Here is a 19742-nt window from a genome sequence, read left to right on the forward strand (position 1 = left end):
AATATTCTGTAGAGCAGTGATAACATTGTATGGACCTCAAACTAACAGTATCAGCATCACCTGGGTACTAGAAATGTATCTTTGGGAGCCTCACCCTAGATCAACTCAAACAGAAACTCTGGGGGTATGGCACCCAGCAATGCACATTTTAGCATATGCCTTAGGTCATTCTGATGCATGCTAAAATTTGAGAAACACTGCTTTAGGGTGTCATTCTGGGTCATGGTTGGGAAAAGAGTTTACCCCATATGGTACATATAGATTTTAATTAACAGACTACTTACAGAGGGGTAGACAGGGTTAACAGACCAAATGAGGGATGGCGAAATACTCAAAGACTAGCCACTGTCGTCAGACATGCCCACCTCAAGTTCTGAACGGGCGAAAAAAAGAAAGCATATTACCAGAGCCCTGAGAGACCTGTGCTCTGAAGGAGGAACCACTTGATGGGATCTGTCATCATGGGAAATACAAAACAGGGAGGACATAAGGAAGAAATACCCTAACTTCTCTCCTCTCATATTCTTTATCCAAACCAGCTACAAACCAGTCAGCAAAGGAGCCCCAAGGCAGGCAGTCCTCAGGACTCAGCTTCCCAGTTTAGGGAGCATGGCAGAGAAGGACAGAGAATAGATTTGGAAGCTGGGTGCAAATGGACAATAACCAGCAGCTATACTGTGAAGCCTGAGCAAAGAGGCCGACAGAAATAGGAGCTGAGCGCACTGTCATTAATATAGGCGGTAATTCGAAAGACAGATCAGGCATCTCCTCAGTGTCTCCTCTTCCTACTTCCAGTTAGAAGGACTGAAATAGTAGACACCAGTTTCAGATGAGAAAATTTTAGCGTCATTGAACAAATGGCTATCATGTGATTGACACTGGAGTGGGCACTGGGGATTCAGCTGTGACTAAAACAAAATTCTTGCTCTGATGTGCTAGCCTAGGGGGATGGAAAATAAACAAATAGGTAATACTCCATGTGGATAAGCACTCTGGAGGATGATAAGATACAAGATTAGAAAACAGAGAGTGATGATGGGGAGGTTGCTTTTTTAATCAAGTTGATTAAAAAAAACAACTTCGCTATGGGGGACGCCTAGATAGCTCAGTTGGTTAAGTGTCTGATTCTTGGTTTAAGCTCAGGGCATGATCTCCTGGTTCATGGGTTTGAGCCCCTGCATCTGGCTCTGTAATGGCAGCTGTGGAGCCTGCTTGGGTTTCTCTCTCTCCCTCTCTCTCTACCCCTCCCTCACTTGCTCTCTATCTCTCAAAATAAGTGAACATTAAAAAAAAAAACAAAAACAAAACCAAAAAACAAACCTCCCTAAGGGACATTTGAACAGAGAACTGAAGGGAATAAAGGAGTGAGCCTTGAAGATATCTGAACAAAGAGAGTTTCAGGCAGACAAAAGAATAATTGCATAGGCTCGTAAGGAGCAGAAGGAGGAATAGGAGATAATATCAATGGTAGCAGGAGTTACTTCCATTGTATTTCTAATCCCATAATGAAATCGGCTTGTTTATGGTTGGTATCCAGGGCTAAGCCCTAAGCCCTCTTTCTGTAAAGAAATAAGGTTTTTATTAATTGTATATTTACAGCAATACAAATTCACCGCATAAGATCTGGAACATTTAGAAACTGTTACGATCTTTTTCTTTCTGTAAATCTTTGTAGTAGTTGTTGTTTGTTTCTTATTTTTGGAAAGGGTGATATGTCCCATCCAATAAATCCCATCATATTTCATAATTTGAGAGTATTTTAAAATTTAAATAAACTTCTAAAAATTTTAGAATACTTTTAGATTTACAGAACAGTTGCAAAGATATTATGGAATTCTATTTCTGTATACCCCTCAACCAGTGTCTATTTTTAACATGTTACATTACCATGGTGTGTATGTCACAGCTAAGAAACCAGCACTGGTGCATATTCATTAACTAAACTCCACTTTGTTTGGATTTCACTCGTTTTTCTATAATGTCCCTTTTCTGTTCCAAGAGCCCATCAAGATACTGCATTACATTTAGTTGCCACGTCTCTTTAGCATCCCCTGGTCTGTGAGAGCTTCCCAGGTTCTCCTAGTTGCTCATGACCTTGACAGTTTGGAGGAGTACTGGTCAGTTTATTTGGAAACTACCTCTGAAAGAGGTTTGTTTAATATTTTTTCATGGTTAGATTGGGGTTATGGGTTTCAGAGAGGAGCACCACAGAGCTAAAGTGCCATTCTCATCAAATTATATCAAGCATACATGCTATCAACATGACGTATTTTTGTGATGATTTTAAACAAAGAATTTAACAATTACAGACTTGCATAGGGGATAAACACCATATATATATTTGGAAATGCAAGGAGAAATTGGGTATTTTTGTAGTAAGGTAAGATGATATATTTCTGTACTTTGCATATATATATACACAAACACATGCAAAAGGATATAGTTTTTGCATACCTACCTATGCTTTTTTAAAGTAAAAACTGACCACAAGATGTCGCTGTTAACTAATGTATGAGCAAGACGGTTGCTTCAAAGAGCAGTTAGGTTTTGCAAGGCATATGTGGTTAGAACCCATAATTTTAAAACTTTGGCAATAAGTAACCCCCAAAATGTTTCAGTTTTACAAAACCACTAGAATGTTTTGAGTTTGGGATGTTACATTTTTTGTCTTTGAGTTTCACAAAAAATGTTCCCTGGAATTCACACCCAAGTCTATTTATTTGGAAATTTAATTTAAAACAATATGTTTTTTTTTTTTTTAATGAAGTTGAATGCTCTATTCTTAAATAGAAAACAAATCCACAGAAATCACTCTGAGTTTATATTATCCTTTTGACCAATAACAATAGCGTTATTTTCACTAATGAGGATTTCCTCAAGAAAAAAATTTAATAGAAAATGAAAGAGCATCATACACGATGCTTTACATAACTAGAATGGGCCTTATCCCCAAATAATAATTTAGAAATAAAATTATTAAATTTGGATCTTTTACTTTTCCACTACATAATTTTAAAAAATGACTCTGCATGTAAAGAGGAAAGAAGTCTATTTTTAACCCCCTACTTCCAGCATATCCATATTTAAACTTTCCTGGATATAACAGTTTTAATTTCCAAAGCAGATCCTGTAACTCTGACTCTGTTATGGTTTTGCTGTTTACTCACCCTACTTTCTCTAGAGTCTTCTCTCCCCTTGTTTTTCTTCTGCCCCTGACAGTACCTTTCATTTGTTCCATTCTTTACGAATTTAGGGTAGCCTTGTCCATTGTTGAATAGCATTAATGACCAGAAAGCTCTTAATAGTTGAGCTACCTGTCTACCTCTCTGTAGCTTTTACCCACTGGCCCTACTTTTGTCCTTGGGAACCATGCAAAGCTAAATCCTTTCTTGCTTTACATAACAGATTTTCAAATACTTGGTGACAATTGTCTTTTACTTCCCTAAGCTTCTCTTTCATTTTCCTAAACTCACCCAGACTTTTTGGCCATTTTAATATTAGTCCTGCTTTTAGATCTCCATCATCCTACCACTCTCCTCTGATATTATAGACTTGCAATGGTCTTCTTAAAATGTGAAGCACAGAACTGAAATTTAATATGGTAGACATAGCTGGAGGAGCGAAGAATGCCTTGGGGCCATTTTGGTAACCTGAAGACATTACCCACTTTATTAATTTATCAACCCTTTGTAAACCCTCTGCTAATGAAATACTGCCACCTGGGTTCCTAGTGGTCTGATGAGCGTGTGTGCATGTGTCTGGTGTCTGTGTGTGTATGCGTCTGACTCCCATCTACCTCTCTAGCCTTATTCTGAACTTTAATGCTTCTGACATCTAGGTTATGGCTGACCAAACAGAAAAAAAGTTTCACTTCCTCTTTTAATGACACAGGCCAAGATGTGTATGTTTGACATAAAATTCTCTCTCTCTCTCTCTCTCTCTCTATATATATATATATATATACACATGTATATGTGTGTATGTGTGTGTATATTTATATATATCCAATGAGTTCTTATATCATTCATGTGGAATCTTTCCATGTGATTATCAATAGTACAGAAAAGGGGAAAGTCATATTTGCTAGATTTCTTTAATAATGTAGCCAAAGCAGGCCAACTGGAACTGGACTTGAAATCCCAAATGTTTGAATTGTCATCTAGATTTAAAACCTAGGACCTAAATTAACTTAGGAATTAACGAACTCTCTTGGAATACAACGCCTAAGCTGGATGGCTATATAAATAGCAAACAATGGGATAGTAGGATAGTGAAGTGGCTTAGGATATAAGGATAAGAAACAGATGGACTGGTTTCAAGTCTGTGTCTCCTGCTTACTAGCTATGATTCTTGGGCAGCCCCCGTATTTGCTTTGATACCTACTCCCAGGGTCGGTGTCAGGGTTAATTGAGGTGAGGTATATAGGCTCTTAGTATAGCACCTGGTCCATAGAGTGCACTCAGTGAAATATAGCTATTATGATTAATAGCAAACAATTCTTAAATACATTCGTACTTTCTGTATACATAGAATTGACATATTTAAAGAAACACATTGATGGATTTACAATGATACCAGAATACCTGGCCTCTCTGTGGTCCAGTTAGTGCTTATGAAAAAGCTGTCAAGAATTGGAGAATTGGCTTCCTGTGATGGGATAGAACTATCTCACAGAGGACTGATTTTTAACTGAAGCTTAATCAGCAATCTAACCAAGTGATCTTTCTCCTTTCCTGAATGTGGCAATAGTAGCATTTGGCTCTGGTTTATTGGACCACCAAATTTTAGTCTGCATGGGGTCACGACAGAGAGGGTAGCTAAACCTCCTTCGTTTCTCTCCTCACTACCTCTTCAAATTCTGGGTCTTCTTTTCAACTTGGGGCTCTCAAAAAACTGAGACTTGCTGGAGGAAAATAAAAACCTTTGTATGATAAACCACACTTTATTCCCTTGGTATTTTAGAAGATGGTTCCATTAAAATCAAGGCCTCTGTATTGGTTCCTTTAAATGAAGACAGTTTGGAGAATTTCAAAAGGCTTTCACCATTACCTCATTCCCATCCCATGGGTGCCTTTAAACAGCCAGTTCAGCAGGAAATCAGATGATGAATTTCTCAATACTGTGTTATAAACTAAAGAACGACAGACTTTCCTCCCATGTCCAGTATCCATCGTTATCAGTCTTTCACCAGAAGTTCATCATCTGGCACAGGTCTTACAATATGTTGCCCCAACGCAATTTGGCTCTGGCACAGTGACCATTTCATCTTCACTGATAATCTAGTGATTTGTTCCGACTGATTTGTCTGACACTAGAATATGTCACAGTTACAAAATAGATCTGCTATTATGAATTATGTATGTTATTGAGTTATTAGGAAAGCAGATTGAGCCATATTCACCTACAGGCTCTATGGTATCATGAAATTTAAATTAGGCAATTTGATAAAATTTATTAATTCTTTTAGCAATTTACTACATAAGTTCTGTAGTCACAGGTATTTTGTCAAGTTATTCATACAGATATCCTGACTACAGTCCTGACTTAGGGATCTACAAGATCTGTAGGGGTTTCCCCTTCTTTTCTTTGGATCTTACTCTATTAAAGAGACAATTTTATCATATATAAAGCTAAAACTTTATTTTTGCATTGATAATTTGCACGCAAAAGATACCTTCTTAAGTCAGGGAATTTCAAATTTGGATCCATAGTTCCGTTCCTTTCCAGTTTGTGAGAACAGTTTTTCCCTTTGAAAGGAATCTATACATTAGCTTGAGAGGCAATACTTAGAGTGCATTTATAAGCAACAAGCACAATCTCATTAAGTTCTCTTTAATTTAATTTCAATGATATTGATTTTATCTGAAGGACACATCATTCTTGATTTTTCTGATGTACAAGACTGTACACAAATTACTGTAAACCTCACTCTCTGGCCTTTTTCTCTCAGAGGATGGTTAAGGTCAGCGATGATGTATGTTCCAGGACATTGTCAGGAAGGACAGTAAAAAGTCCTCTCTAAAAGCTGTCCCCTTCACTTGTCTTCTTATAATTGGAGATGGGCGGTGGGAGAGGGGGGACTACCCACCAACATGATTGCTGGCTCTAAATCTGTGTACCTTCTTCACTCTGGAGCTCAGCGCAATCTGAGCATTGGGACAGACTCTCTGTGGGAGTTGGTAGAAGTTCATCACTCAACCCTGTGCTTATAGACCATAAATGTTCCAGGAAAACATCACAGAGCACACTGGGCCTGTTGGCTCAATGGCCCCAGACTCTCAGTCAGTCCTCTTTGACTGACTGTGTCCTGCTAAGCTATCATGTCACAAACAGAATAGATAAGTGAAATAATCTGGATTCTAAAACACAATGCCTTTGCAATCCAATGGATCACTAAACAATTTATATGACGACGTTGACTCAGCTTCTAAAGTTGGTCGGTGAATACCAGGAGCGGTGTGCTGACTTACAATTGGAAGACAGACCTAGCTTTACTTCATGTTTGTTTTGTGTAAGATAGCTAACCAAAAGAACTACCAACGTTGGCATGTGAATACGAAATGGATATTTATATCACAATTCACTTATAAATGACAAATTTGTGAGAACAGGGAGGCTTATAATGATTGATCTCCCCATGTGCGCATGGCTCTGTAATGTTACAAAACTGACATGGTTTTCCAAAGAAAAGCATGTTTTCCTTCTACTGAGTAGATCCCTCAGATTCTGCTCTCATTTATGCACTATGGGCATCAGCAGGGAATCTGGCAGAGAGACTCTCTGCTATTAATGATTTTGGACCAGGAAGTTTCCTTGAAATTCTTATTGGCACTACAAATATCATCTTCACTTAATGTCTTGAGTTTATAGGACTTGTTGGATTTGCAATGGCTCATTTTAATTTGCAGTTCTAGATGATTTCCATGGATCATCATCAAAAACTGTGTATTAAAACTCTGTTACTTAACTCTATCTATTACCTAATATGGATTAGAAGCCTTCCAATGAGGTAGAATGAATTGGCTATGGATCTATTTCTGCATCTGAACTTAAGCACTGAACTCCGGTAATGCCAGCAGCTCGTCACTGCCCTTGTCTTTGTTACCTGCCCTTCCCCCAGTGATCACATAGACAAATGTAGCTTGAGCCCCCTCCCCCTTCCTGTCCATCTGCCACATATTCACTTTTCACCAGCACTTAATTCTCTATCAAAATATTTTTCCAGGATGAGAAAAGAACCAACTTCCAGGCAAAAGAAAAAAAGTGATTCTAGTTAATGACTTCCAGATAAGAATTTGCTTATTTTCCTAATGGCCTACTGTGTCTTGCTAAGCTATCATGTCACAAACAGAATAGATAACTTTAATGGGAGAACTGCCTAAGGATCTTGGGACATAGCCACAGCCCCTTTGTCTACATAAAATATTTTTTTAAAATAAATAAATTAATGGGAGCTGCAAACAAGTGGAATCTAAGAATAATATAACTAAGTCTTCGGGCAAAATATGTTTACAACATGTGAAATTAATAAACATAAAATCTCTAGAGACTAAATGCATCATTTTTCATCTATCATGAGAAAACATTTTCTGTACATGGGAGACAGTGTGGAAAAAGGTGACTGTGGTGAGAACGCGTTTGTTCCCTCGAAGGCAAGATGGAGAATTCCAGTCTTGCATTGTGCCACGCACGCATCCCCCCGCTGTTTTCTGCCATAATTACCTGAGACCCATCACCCAGCGCAGCCACTAATATGAAACCCCTGCTCAACAGAATGTAAGGACTACACAAACAGTAATGATGGTCTTTAGCTCACCACAGTGGGCTGACCACATCAAACGTGAATGAATAGTTGGTTTCCAGAATACTGTCAAATAACAGAAAACCATCTGTTGCTGAAAATAACATTGGGTGGTGGAAAAAGAGATCCCCAAATTGTTTTTTCCCTCATAATAATAAATGAAATACAGTAAAACTATTAATAAAAACACAATAGCAGACCGGAGCTATTATTTAAGAAAAACATTTCAGTATGTTTTATTATAGTTAACAGTTACAGAGAGGAAAAGTAAAAATTTGGGCAGAACTGTGGTTACCATTTTCAGAACTACGCTAACATGGAGAGTACCTCACCTGCCTCCAGGAAAACACTTCCTTTTTGCCTGTTTTTCTCAATCTGTAAATGATGCCCAAAGGGGATCTCTTTAAAGAGATACTGGGTTTAATGTTTGTAACGTGGTTTTTTGCCCCGAAGTTAAAAAAAAAAAAAAAAAGTAAAGTACAAAGTATTATTATAGCATTTGTGGCATTTAAACCTGTAATTAAAGTGACCAAATATTTTCCATACCCCCCCCCCTTACATTCAGTTCTTTACAAATTTTTTGCAAGTTCATAATTTGAAGCTAAAACTTTCCCCATTCTATTCATTAGTAGCTTGGAATCACTTAAAAATTATTCAAACAAGTTTATGTTTTGGTGATCTGTCTTGGATAATTTGAAAGCCACTGATGTTTCTATGTAAAGCAAAAATAATTCGGTATTTTGGATTAGACCTTAAAATGAAATGTAGCATGCAGGACACCAAAGGGAGCTTAAATTCAGTTGGGAAATAATAGTTTAATGATAATAATATCATTCATAGATTAAAACCATGATGTAAACATGTTCTGTTGCAAATTTTGCTTTGGAGATGCATTATTGATACTTGGATCAGTTCCTCCTCTCTCATTTGACTTATTACCTCATCAACTGGTTGTTTGAATGCTGTACAGAAACCTAGAATATAATAATTGTTTTCATATTTTGAGAAAGATTATATTTCTAGAAACAAGATAGACTCCAAAATTTTCCCTTACATTATGCTTCTTCATCGTTTAAGAAAAACAGTAAGCATGTAAACTTTTAAGATGAATTATGATCTTATAAACATATACTGTAACAAAATTCCATCAGAGATTAATGATAATATTTTAGTTTTTGCTCTCTAACACTTAAGCAATAGATATTATGAGCGGGGGTACAGGATGAGGGCGGAGAGGAGGAAGGTGAATAATCCTTTCAACTTTAGGTATTACATATACATTTCTTTTATATTTGTTTCAAATCCGGTAACCAGAAAGTGCAACTGGCCAGGCTGTTCATTCTATGTTGTCAATAAAAGGAACCAGCGGATGGAGACTTGTTTTTTTCATTCTCAGAGGTTTGGTAAAGATACTGCATATTTTGCACACTTAAGAGCACAGATCAGCATATGTTTTTTTGAGAATATTCCATGTTCCACTGGATCAGGCAAAAGCAGCACCAAAGAATTAGACACAGAGAGTTATTTCAAGGAACTGAGAGAAACAGAAAGTAATTTCAATACAGCGTGTTGAATGATACCTTGAAAGTAAATTTTCAGGGTTTGGGCAGTAGCTGGAGGAGAAAGTTGTAATAGCCCTGGACAGTCGGCAAGGACAGTTTAGAGGATGGTGAGCTACCTCAGATCTTTTCCAGTGAGTCTCCAAATGCTCTGGAATTTAATGAGATCCTTGTTTCTCATAGTATGGTCCAGGGACTGGCATCATTGCATTTCCTGGAAGCTTGCTGATATACAGAATTTAGGGCCCCAATCCAGACCTCCTATATTTTAGAGATTACTAGGCAATTCATGTGTACATTAAGTTTGAGACGCATTATCCTAGATTCTGTCTTCTTAATAACCTTCAAACCCAGCTGAAAACAGGCATTTGTATTTCCTTCTATGTTTGAATTTTGGGAAGACACCTCTCAAAGAGCGCCTCCAGTTCATGCAAAGTGTCTCAAGCGGAAAGAATGGGCCCAAGATAACCCTTGATTCTAATTCCCCACAGCCTCCTCGTGAGTAAAATGGTTCACAAGTTCCTGTTTGCCAAGGGCACGTGAAAGAGATAATAAGAGGCCTGGGGATCTGAAGCTGGAAAGGATCAAGAGGGCAGCTCGTGGAACAGAGGCCCCTTCTATCTCAGTCTTAGAAATTTCTCCCTGTGCTCAGACACCCTCCAGGAAGAGGTGAGGAAGAAGGGTGATGTGGAATGGGAGAATTAGCACTGGGCAGAGTCTTTGATTTAGCCAGCTCATCTGAAAAGACCAAGTTTTAACCAGAAGAAACTGGTTTGCCTTGCAGGGTGAAGTTTATAAGGTTGTTCTCTATTAGCAGATAAGGACTAGGAGCAAAAATAATTCTTTTATGCAAGATAAAACTGTACTTTTGTACAGCTGATTAATAATATGACCATTTTAAACCACAATATAAACAAGAGAGATCTTTGCTTAAAATCCTTTAGTGACTTCTTATGGCTACGGAATTTTAACTTGGCACACATCATTTTATTTGGTTCTTGCCTTCCTCTCTAACATCACTTCCTAAAACCAGCAATGGAGACTGGAAAAAAAAAAGTGTTATAGAAACAGAAGGAAATTTCAATGCAAGTTCTAGGCCAGTTAGACCTCTTGGCATGTGTGTGTATATGTATGTGTCTGTCAGTTTGTCTGGCCGTAATACATATGACATTACTCCTTTACCAGTTAACCCTGACAAAAATAACATTGCATTAAAAAATCATCCCCAAACTGAACAGGAGGGAAAATAGCCAAATATACAACTGGCATCAGAATCATATGAACAATTTGTTACAAATTCAAATTCTTGAAACAAAATTGGCTTAAAACACTAAACTGCTTGTACTCATTGATCTGCACATTGGCTGAACGTTTTCAAAGCTGGGCTTGTTTGGGTGGTTCCACTGGTCATAATTGGACCCACTCCGGCTTCTGAAGCCAGCTTGGTTAGGCCAGCGGTTGTTCCACCCCACGGTTGATATCCTCCTCAGGAGACCAGAGGCTAGCCTAAGCTGCCCTTCTCACTGTGCTGCCAGAAGTTCTAATCTACAGAGCCCATCAGGAGACAGATTATAAACCTGCTTATGTCATTGATGCCAACATCTCCCTGACCAGAGATAGTCACAGGAAAACACCCTTTGTCAAGGAGTGGGAAAGTCTGCTCCTCCAATTATAGAAAAGCACTGCCAAAGTTACAGTCCAAAGAATATGGATGGATAATTCAATAACTATGGATGGAACAAAGAACAAAAAAAGTAATCCACTTCGACACAAATCTCCTCTTAAAAATAACCGACACCACATCATAAGGATCTAGCGATTAGTAACAATTAGCGATGCAAATCTAGCCCAGTGGTGGTTAATCTCTCCACAATATGTTCCCATGATCAAATCCTGTTTTGATTTTCCTATCTTTTAGAAAAAGTTATGTATAATTATAAAATTAATCACCAAATTATGTTTAATAATTTACACATTTATAAATTCAATTGTATTACTTTCATGTTCTAGAGAGGGGTCAATAAACTATATAGCCTGCAGGTCGAATCTTGCCAACCATCTGATTTTGTAAATAAAGTTTTATTGGATCACAACTACTCTCATTTGCTTACCTATTGTCTATGGCTGCTCTTATATATAGCTACAACAGCAGAGTTGAACACTTGTGGTAGAGATCATGTTGCCTGCTGAAATATTTACTGAAAAAGCTGAAAATATTTACTCTCTCACCCTCTATAGAAAACTAGACACTTCTGATTATCATATTTAAGGCACGATTACCAGTTAATTCTTCTTAGATACCACTAACGATTATCTTCTTTCAAAAAGAAGAAAGCTTTATTAACAGAACCAGGATTGCAAAGCACATCTGGCTGACTCCAAGGCCAATGCTTCTTCCAGGATACCATACTGTGTCCACAGTATTTATTCTACTTTTAAGAATGCTCTCCATTCTGATATGGGTGGGAAAAGAGAGGGACCTATATGTCACTTACATTCGAATCATGTGAAAAATTTTTTGAAAATTCAAGCTCTTGAAACAAACTGCATGCTTGAGACTTTGATACCTTTTTAAAAAAATTTTTTTAATGTTTATTTATTTTGAGAGACAGAGCATGAGCGACAGAGGGGCGGAGAGAGAGGAGACACAAAATCTGAAGCAGGTTGCAGGCTCTGAGCTATCAGCACACAGTCAAACACGGGGCTTGAACCCATGAACCGTGGGATCATGACCTGAGCCAAAGTCGGACACTTACCCGACTGAGCCACCCAGGTGCCCTGACACTTGGCTATCTTAACAAATGTCATAGGTGATCCTTATTTACATGAAAAAGAAGGAACAAGAGGTGTAAGTGAAAGAAACAACTTATGATGTTGGATTTGAGAAGAGTCGTAAAAGCTTCACATCATTATGGTAGTTCATAGAGAATTAATGAGGCAGGGGAAAAAAAAAGGACTGCTAAGGAGAACTAAGACCTTGATCTGAAGTCGTCTAAAATATATCTGGAGTACATTATATTCCAGCCCTTCCTCAGTTTCTCACTTTGGCTCTACTTTTGTTAATTATGATTTTCATGTGAGTCTCTAATCCAGAAGTAATTCAGATACATAGAAAACTTGGGAGGACAAGGGTAATGTCTGCATGCTATAGACACAGATGTCTGCTTTATGAATGGAATATTCTAACAGCCCACTTTTCCAAAAAGCATTTGGGCAGGTTTTAACAACAACAAAACGTGATGCAACATTAATGCAGTAGAAATAGATTATCTTTGTGTATATCTATATTGTGAATTTTCTTTTGATTTGAAATGTTGAATATGACTTTTCCTTTTGTTTAAAAATTTCAGTAAAGGGAGGCACCTGGGTGACTCAGTCGGCTGAGTGTCTAACTCTTGATTTCAGCTCAGGTCATGATCCCAGGGTCGTGGGATGAAGCCCCATGTCAGGCTCCACGCTGAGTGTGGAGTCTGCTTGACATTATCTCTCTCTCTCTCTCTCTCTCTCTCTCTCTCTCTCTCTCCCCCTCCACCTTTGCCCCTCTCCCTTGCTCTCTCTCTCTTTCTAAAATAAATAATAGTAATAATAATAATAAAGTAGAGAAAGAAATTTCAGTAAAGAAATAAACCTAGACAAATTGTTATTAGCATTCCATTTCCCAGGTTTAGAAAGATGTCTAGAGTGGGCTCCAGCCTCTAAGCTGCAGGGCTTGCTCAGAGGCATTGGAAACAGTCTTACTACCACTGCTTAATTGGCATAGTAGGAGCAGTGTTGCTCTTCCCGCCCAAAAGCCACATTAGGCACTGAAAATCTTTCATAAAAACTGGAGAGTCCCTGCCCAAAGAGATGCCTGGCAACTGGTCTTTCCCAATTCAAGGCTTTCTGAGATGCAGAGACAAAAATAGCCCAACTCAAGCCACCACTAAAGAACATTCCAGTGAGAAAATTCTCAGAATAATATTCTGAAAAGCTTAGAGTATGCTTTCCTTCAAGTATGAGGAAAAATTAAAGATACCTGACATGCATCCTCAAATTTGAAAATAGAAACATGTTTCTCTTCTGGTAGATTTCTGAGGCCCGGAGGTTTAATGGAATGGGCTATGCCTTCTGGTTTTCAAGGGCCCATGTGTCTGGGAAGAAGATGGGGTAACTTTATTCCTGACCCAGTTCTCTGCAGTTTTTTAAGAGTCCGAGAGAGGATTGCATTGGTTTTTTTGTGTGTTTGTGTGTTTTTAATGTTTATTTATTTTTGAGGAGATGGAGACACAGAATCCGAAGCAGGCTCCATGCTCCAAGCTGTCAGCACAGAGCCCGACGCAGGGCTCGAACTCACAAACCATGAGATCATGACCTGAGCCGACTCTTAACCTACTGAGCCACCCTGATGCTATATGCAAAGGAGCATGGAGGTTAGTGGTGGGCATGAGCTGAAGAGCTACTCAGGAGGTCATAGAGGTCAAGTGGTTAGGCATTCATACCAGAGACAGGATTGATGATTCTGTACCTTTGGCCTGTCAAAGGGAGTCAGGGCTGTCCTTTGGAGACAGAAAGGAGAAGAGAAAAGGAAAGGTGAAGAAAAAAATATGCCCAAATATCACCTAAGCATCATGTTAATAGAAGATACTAGAAGAAGATGAGAGCAGTCAATACCAGAGTGAGGCCAGAGATATTTCTCTGTCACCAACACTATTTTTGCTTCACCATGCCCCCAATAGCAGAGAATAAGTACCTAGAAAGGGAAGAAGATGGGGTTTCTTTGAGCCAGAACCTGCCTCCTTCTTCCAAGAGCTGAGGAGGGAAGATTTTTAGTTTGTGGTGGATCAGGGAAAGGGATGATCCTTGAACTGAACTGACATTAAAATTTTTACAACACGGACACCTGGGTGTCTCAGTCAGTTAAACAACCAACTTTGACTCAGGCCATGACCTCACGGTTTGTGAGTTTAAGCCCCACGTCAGGCTCTGTGCTGACAGCTCGGAGCCTGGAGCCTGCTTCGGATTCTGTGTCTCCCTCTCTCTCTCTCTGCCCCTCCCCTGCTTATACTCTGTCTCTCTCTCAAAAATAAATAAACATTAAAAAAATTTTTTTTTAAATTTTTACAACAAAAAGAAATATATACCATAGCAAACAAAGAGAAATCTCAGCTAGTAACTGGAAATAATTTCTGGGAGAAAATTCTCCATGGGTCTCTTGCATTTCTGCACTTCTTTCAAACAGAGGCACTTAACTGCCTTTGTTCTGGACTACCTTTTCAAAGATAGCTGTATAATAAATAGCACTGAAGACAGATACAGTGTCTCCTGATGCCAAAGGCCAGTATAATAAAACTAATGTCTCCCTTCAGAGCAGTAAGCCGATTTACTGCCCATACTAAAAGATTTGGGTTCTATTAGCTTGGAGTCCCTCTCCAACATCACCTACTATGTGTGCAGGTGTAATATGGTCCTCTTTAGGTCACTCTGTGAGGATTGAGACTTATGTAACTAGCACAAACATGATAATCCTCTGGCAACTACCACTGCTAAGAGTAACAACAATCTGTCTCTTAGCTCTGACCAAGGTATCTTGTATCCTCTACCACTAACAGTGAAACTGTGGCAGGCCAATTGGTCTCATTTTTTTACAGTTCTTGATAGGGAGTACACAAGAGTGTGTATATCAGGGGATGTGCAAAAAGGGAACCTTTGTGCACTGTTGGTGGGAATGTAAACTGGTACAGCCACTGTGGAAGACAGTATGGAGGTTCCTCAAAAAAGTAAAGGTAGAACTACCATATGACCCAGCAATTCCACTTCTGGGTATTTATCTGAAGGAAATGAAAATATTAACTCAAAAAATGCACTCCATATTCATCCATAATGTTATTTACTATAACCAAGAAAAATGGAAGGATTCTTGGCTACTTTTCTTGAATTAGTGATGTATTTATTGAGTTCCAGAGACAAATGTAAAATTTTTCGCATCAGACTTAAGTATCTTAATTCCACAATTTCCTGTTAATAATATCCATCAAAAGCATTACATTGACTTTTTCCAAGTTGTTACTCAGGGGGAGATGTGTACCTATATGTTCTTATTTTGACTTATTTCTTGTCAAGACTTACAATCTTTACACGATTTCTTTTTCCTCTGAGAGCAACTGAATTATGAAAAAAACATAGCTATGAAATTGATTTTAAGTGAGGTAGCCAAGAATCTTTTCCAGTGGGAGTGGTAACTTCAATTTTCAGATGGTTTTTATACAAATTGTCCCATTTGATTTTCACAAGAACATTAGATAGCATGACAGGCATTTTTATACACATTTCCCTAAATTAATTTTTTCAGGCTCTCGAGTGGGCTATTGTGGGGATTAGAAATAGAATCGAGAAGGACCTCACACCCTTTAATTGTTCAATAAATCGTAGCCATCATTGCTACTATTTCACGTGGGTGAGAAGTGAGACTCAGGGTGATTAGGGCTTGCCACAGTCTCCTGACACACAGTCCAAAGTACCTCGCAGGGATCTCCACTTAATTTTTCCCTTCCCAAAATGGGGATTGACTTACCAATAGAAAAGCAACATGAATAATCGCACTGATAGTATTCTACCTGAGGGACCTCAGGGTTTTAAGCTCAACAGTTTTACTTCTGGACAAAGGGGCTCTGCCGAGTCCCTGATCCCGTCAACTCCCCACACTCCCAGTGTTGATCTTCAGAAGACAAAGAAAAAGGGGCGCCTGGGTGGCTCAGTCGGTTAAGCGTCTGACTTCGGCTCAGGTCACGATCTCACGGTCCGTGAGTTCGAGCCCCGCGTGGGGATCTGTGCTGACGGCTCAGAGCCTGGAGCCTGCTTTGGATTCTGTGTCTCCCTCTCTCTCTCTGTTCCTGCCCCGTTCATGCTCTGTCTCTCTCTGTCTCAAAAATAAATAAACATTTAAAAAAAAAAAAGAAGAGAAAGAAAGGAATCCCCTAGTCCTTGTCTCTTAAAGGTGGAGGAAAACACCTTTTGAAACGGCTGCTGCTGTCAAAGTTCAGGCCTTGATTTGTGAAGCTTGGTCTTGGAAAAGTACTAAATAGAAGTAAGATGGATTTACATTCGTAAACTTTGCTTCCCCTAAATGGGAGGAGAAAGACCACTCACAGGAAACAAACAAAGGCACCAGTCCTGCATCAAGACAACGTGGAACAGTAAATTAACTGCACACAAGCTCGGAAACTCAGTGTGAATGTAGGCCTAGAAATTTTATTTTAAGATAGTTTGAAGAGTGAAAAAACTCCCAGAGCCTATTCATCAGTCTTCACACCTCCTCTTTACCTGAGTCATGCACGTTACTGGGGAAAGAAAAGCCACAAATGCAAATGCAGTGAAGTTGGTTGGAGACCAGTTGAAAGACAGGTCTCCTAAACCTAACCTTCTCCAGATGGGAAGATGTAAGTGTGAGAATTTAAATAAACTCAGATGCGGCCATTGAAAATCTGCTCAATATGCAGAGAAGACATGCGCAACATTTTCCAGAATATAGCAGTAAAAAGTTTTGTTATTTAAGAGGAAAACCATCTTAAGCATTCCCAAATAAATTAGCTTTGACTATTTCAAGCCATGGGAGAACCTGGTAATAATCATTCTTATGACCCACTGTCTGTCTGCTCACATTTCTCACAGAATTTTCCCGATCTTTTAATTACATCTGTTTACATTTTTATCTGGCCCCAAAGAGGACTCAGTGTTGTCTCTTCACTTTCTGGCCTCGGTTCCCATTGACATCAGATTTCTCCATGTGAACATCAAGCAAAGTGTATAAAATAAAAGTACAGCGTGAATGATTTTTATCAATTTGTTTTGTTTTAGTGGCTTTGCCTATATAACGACTTTACAACTCAATTTGTAACTTCAAGCAGTAGTCTCATTTGAACTGGGAGAGAAAGATCATGTCAGGGGTTGAGAAGCCACAGGGAAGGTGAGGGGGGTTGAGTTGATAAAATAGGAAAGAGGCTAATAGGCCCATATTCTTATCCTAGAAGCTTACCTACCATAGAAGAAGCCTGGCAGATGCCGTAGGGTGAGATCAGCAAGGACAACTGCGCACTGGATTTGAGGACTGAGGCCAGGAAAGTGGCCCAACAAGGCACAGACCCCAATCAATTGATCTGAGCAACAAAAAAGTATCTGGGCATAAAGTCTTGAGGGACCAGGAAAAATCTAGAGCAAATACTCCGTGAGTCTCCCAAAAGCCTTTTTTGAAAGAGCGGCTATGAAACATTAAGAGGAATTTTAGGTGGCTCAGTCACTTGAGCGTCAGACTCTTGATTTCGGCTCAGGCCGTGATCCCAGAGTTGTGGAATCGACCCCTGCATCGGGCTCCACCGTGGTTGGAGCATGCTTATGATTCTCTCTCTCTCCTTCTGCTCCCCCACCAAAGTAAAAAAAAATAATAATAATTAAAGAGAGGAATTTAGGTGTGTCTGGTATTTTAGCAAACATCTCAGAGCGTATACCTCTAGATGTGTATTGTCCAGCATATGAATCACCAAACAAAATTAATCTCTAATCCACTGAGGCTGCTGTTAACAAGCTCAGTTTTGAAATTCCTATGTTAAAATTGCTTTCACAGCCCACTTAGCACACAGTGAGCTCAATGATATTTTTCACAGAGAAGGCTAGCAGAATTCATGTTTATGCGTCTGCTTGTTCACTCTACTTCCAAAATCTCACCCCTACACTCACCATAATCTCATGTAAAGGCAAAAGACTAAATTAGCTATTTACTACCTGTTGTGGCAATCAGACATTTTGAAATAAAAATGTAGAACTGCTGCCTCATTTACACCCTCAGATCACTAATAGTGGCCTAGTGAGAGTGGTACAGAACGATTCCAGGCATGGAATAGCTCATTCCCAGAAGGCATTAGAAAGTTCGAATAGTTACAAAGGTTTATATGAGACTGCGTCTCACTGAAGGGGCTTGAGTAACCCCAGTGAATGTTCTGAAAAAATACACTTCTCACCATCTTATTCTACATGTCCCAGTTGCATTGACTGGACTGCCATTGGCCCTCCCCATATACTTGCATGCTGGCCGAATCCCTTCCCGGGACCACAAACAGAAGGCAGGTTGATGTGCAGAATTCTTAGCCAAATAGGTACTAAGTGCCAGGGAGGTGCTGCTGATCTGAGATAGGGTCTCCTATTACCTCAGCGCCTAATTCAGTACTCTGGCAAAATGTTTTCAAAACTTGAATATTCACTGTTCTCAGTTCTTTCTCATTAATATCTTTCCAAGACACTTCATTTGTAGGGATTATACCTTCTAGGATGTTAGACCACCTTTCCCTACCACACACACACACACACACACACACACACACACACACACACACATTCCTGACCAGCTGTTTTCTATCTTTATAGTTTCCAAAGAGATGTACAAGGAGAGAGAGTCATAGTAGTAATAGCCATTGTGTTGTGGGAGTGAAGAGAAATCTCAAAATAAGGCACCTGTTTAAATTTTTTTTTTCAATGTTTATTTTTGGGACAGAGAGAGACAGAGCATGAATGGGGGAGGGGCAGAGAGAGAGGGAGACACAGAATCGGAAACAGGCTCCAGGCTCTGAGCCATCAGCCCAGAGCCTGACGCGGGGCTCGAACTCACGGACCGCGAGATCATGACCTGGCTGAAGTCGGACGCTTAACCGACTGCGCCACCCAGGCGCCCCAATAAGGCACCCGTTTAATAGTTACCTAAGTTTCTAGACTGATGATTTACTTCTGACACAGGAAAAATAGCAGAGAGGAAAACTTTTACCTATTTTTAATTGTCAAAATAAGCTTGGAGTACCTGTTGCAATTTTCTACCCAATTCTCTTAACTTTGTAGTTTATGAAAATTCTTCATGGATACTCGTAATGGGCTTATTGTCAATTCTGGTTTAGAGCGCTCTAACTTTTGTGATTTTCCTCTGCCTTCACAGATATTTTTGTGCAGAGTTGAGACCAGCTGGATCCTGGGCTGCAGACCATATGCCATTTACACCAGAAACCTCTTTCCCCTCTGGTCCTGCTTACAATTACTCCCATCTTCTGATTTCCTGGATTTTGGCACCTCAGTACAATTTTTACATCTGCTTCTTAACTGGGTTGGTGACCCTCCCTTTCCAAGCTTCTTGTACATTGACTCTGCACACACTTCTGGGATCTGTTCATTTCTTTGGATTTGGTGACATCTATCCCCATCTCTTAACCTACTATCGTTCCAGTTTTTGTACCGATACAATGACTAAACAGACTTGCCCATCACCACTGAATCACAGCCAAACAAAGGGTAGTAATGATTATTTTGTAATACCACAGTCTATGTATAGTCCTTGAATCAGGTGAGTTTTTCTTTCTGGAGTGTAAGTA

General features: G+C 39.3%; 2 long non-coding RNA genes across 8 annotated transcripts in view; both read left to right on the forward strand.

The window, feature by feature from the left end:
• LOC123576921 overlaps positions 1 to 19742 on the forward strand; it is a 78868-nt gene that overhangs the window by 14119 nt on the left and 45007 nt on the right. For 6 of the 7 annotated variants that reach the window (XR_006701631.1, XR_006701632.1, XR_006701633.1 and 3 more), the window contains exon 2: positions 19313 to 19714. This is a non-coding gene — a long non-coding RNA (uncharacterized LOC123576921). The remainder of the gene's footprint in view (positions 1 to 19312; positions 19715 to 19742) is intronic. The other variant, XR_006701636.1, reaches the window with a different exon arrangement.
• LOC123576932 lies at positions 6099 to 11456 on the forward strand. The gene is made up of 2 exons (XR_006701644.1): positions 6099 to 6302; positions 6339 to 11456. It is a non-coding gene; the product is annotated as an uncharacterized LOC123576932 (long non-coding RNA).

The sequence above is a fragment of the Leopardus geoffroyi genome, chromosome A1 (genome assembly GCF_018350155.1).
Source record: "Leopardus geoffroyi isolate Oge1 chromosome A1, O.geoffroyi_Oge1_pat1.0, whole genome shotgun sequence".
Classification (NCBI taxonomy): Eukaryota; Metazoa; Chordata; class Mammalia; order Carnivora; family Felidae; genus Leopardus; species Leopardus geoffroyi.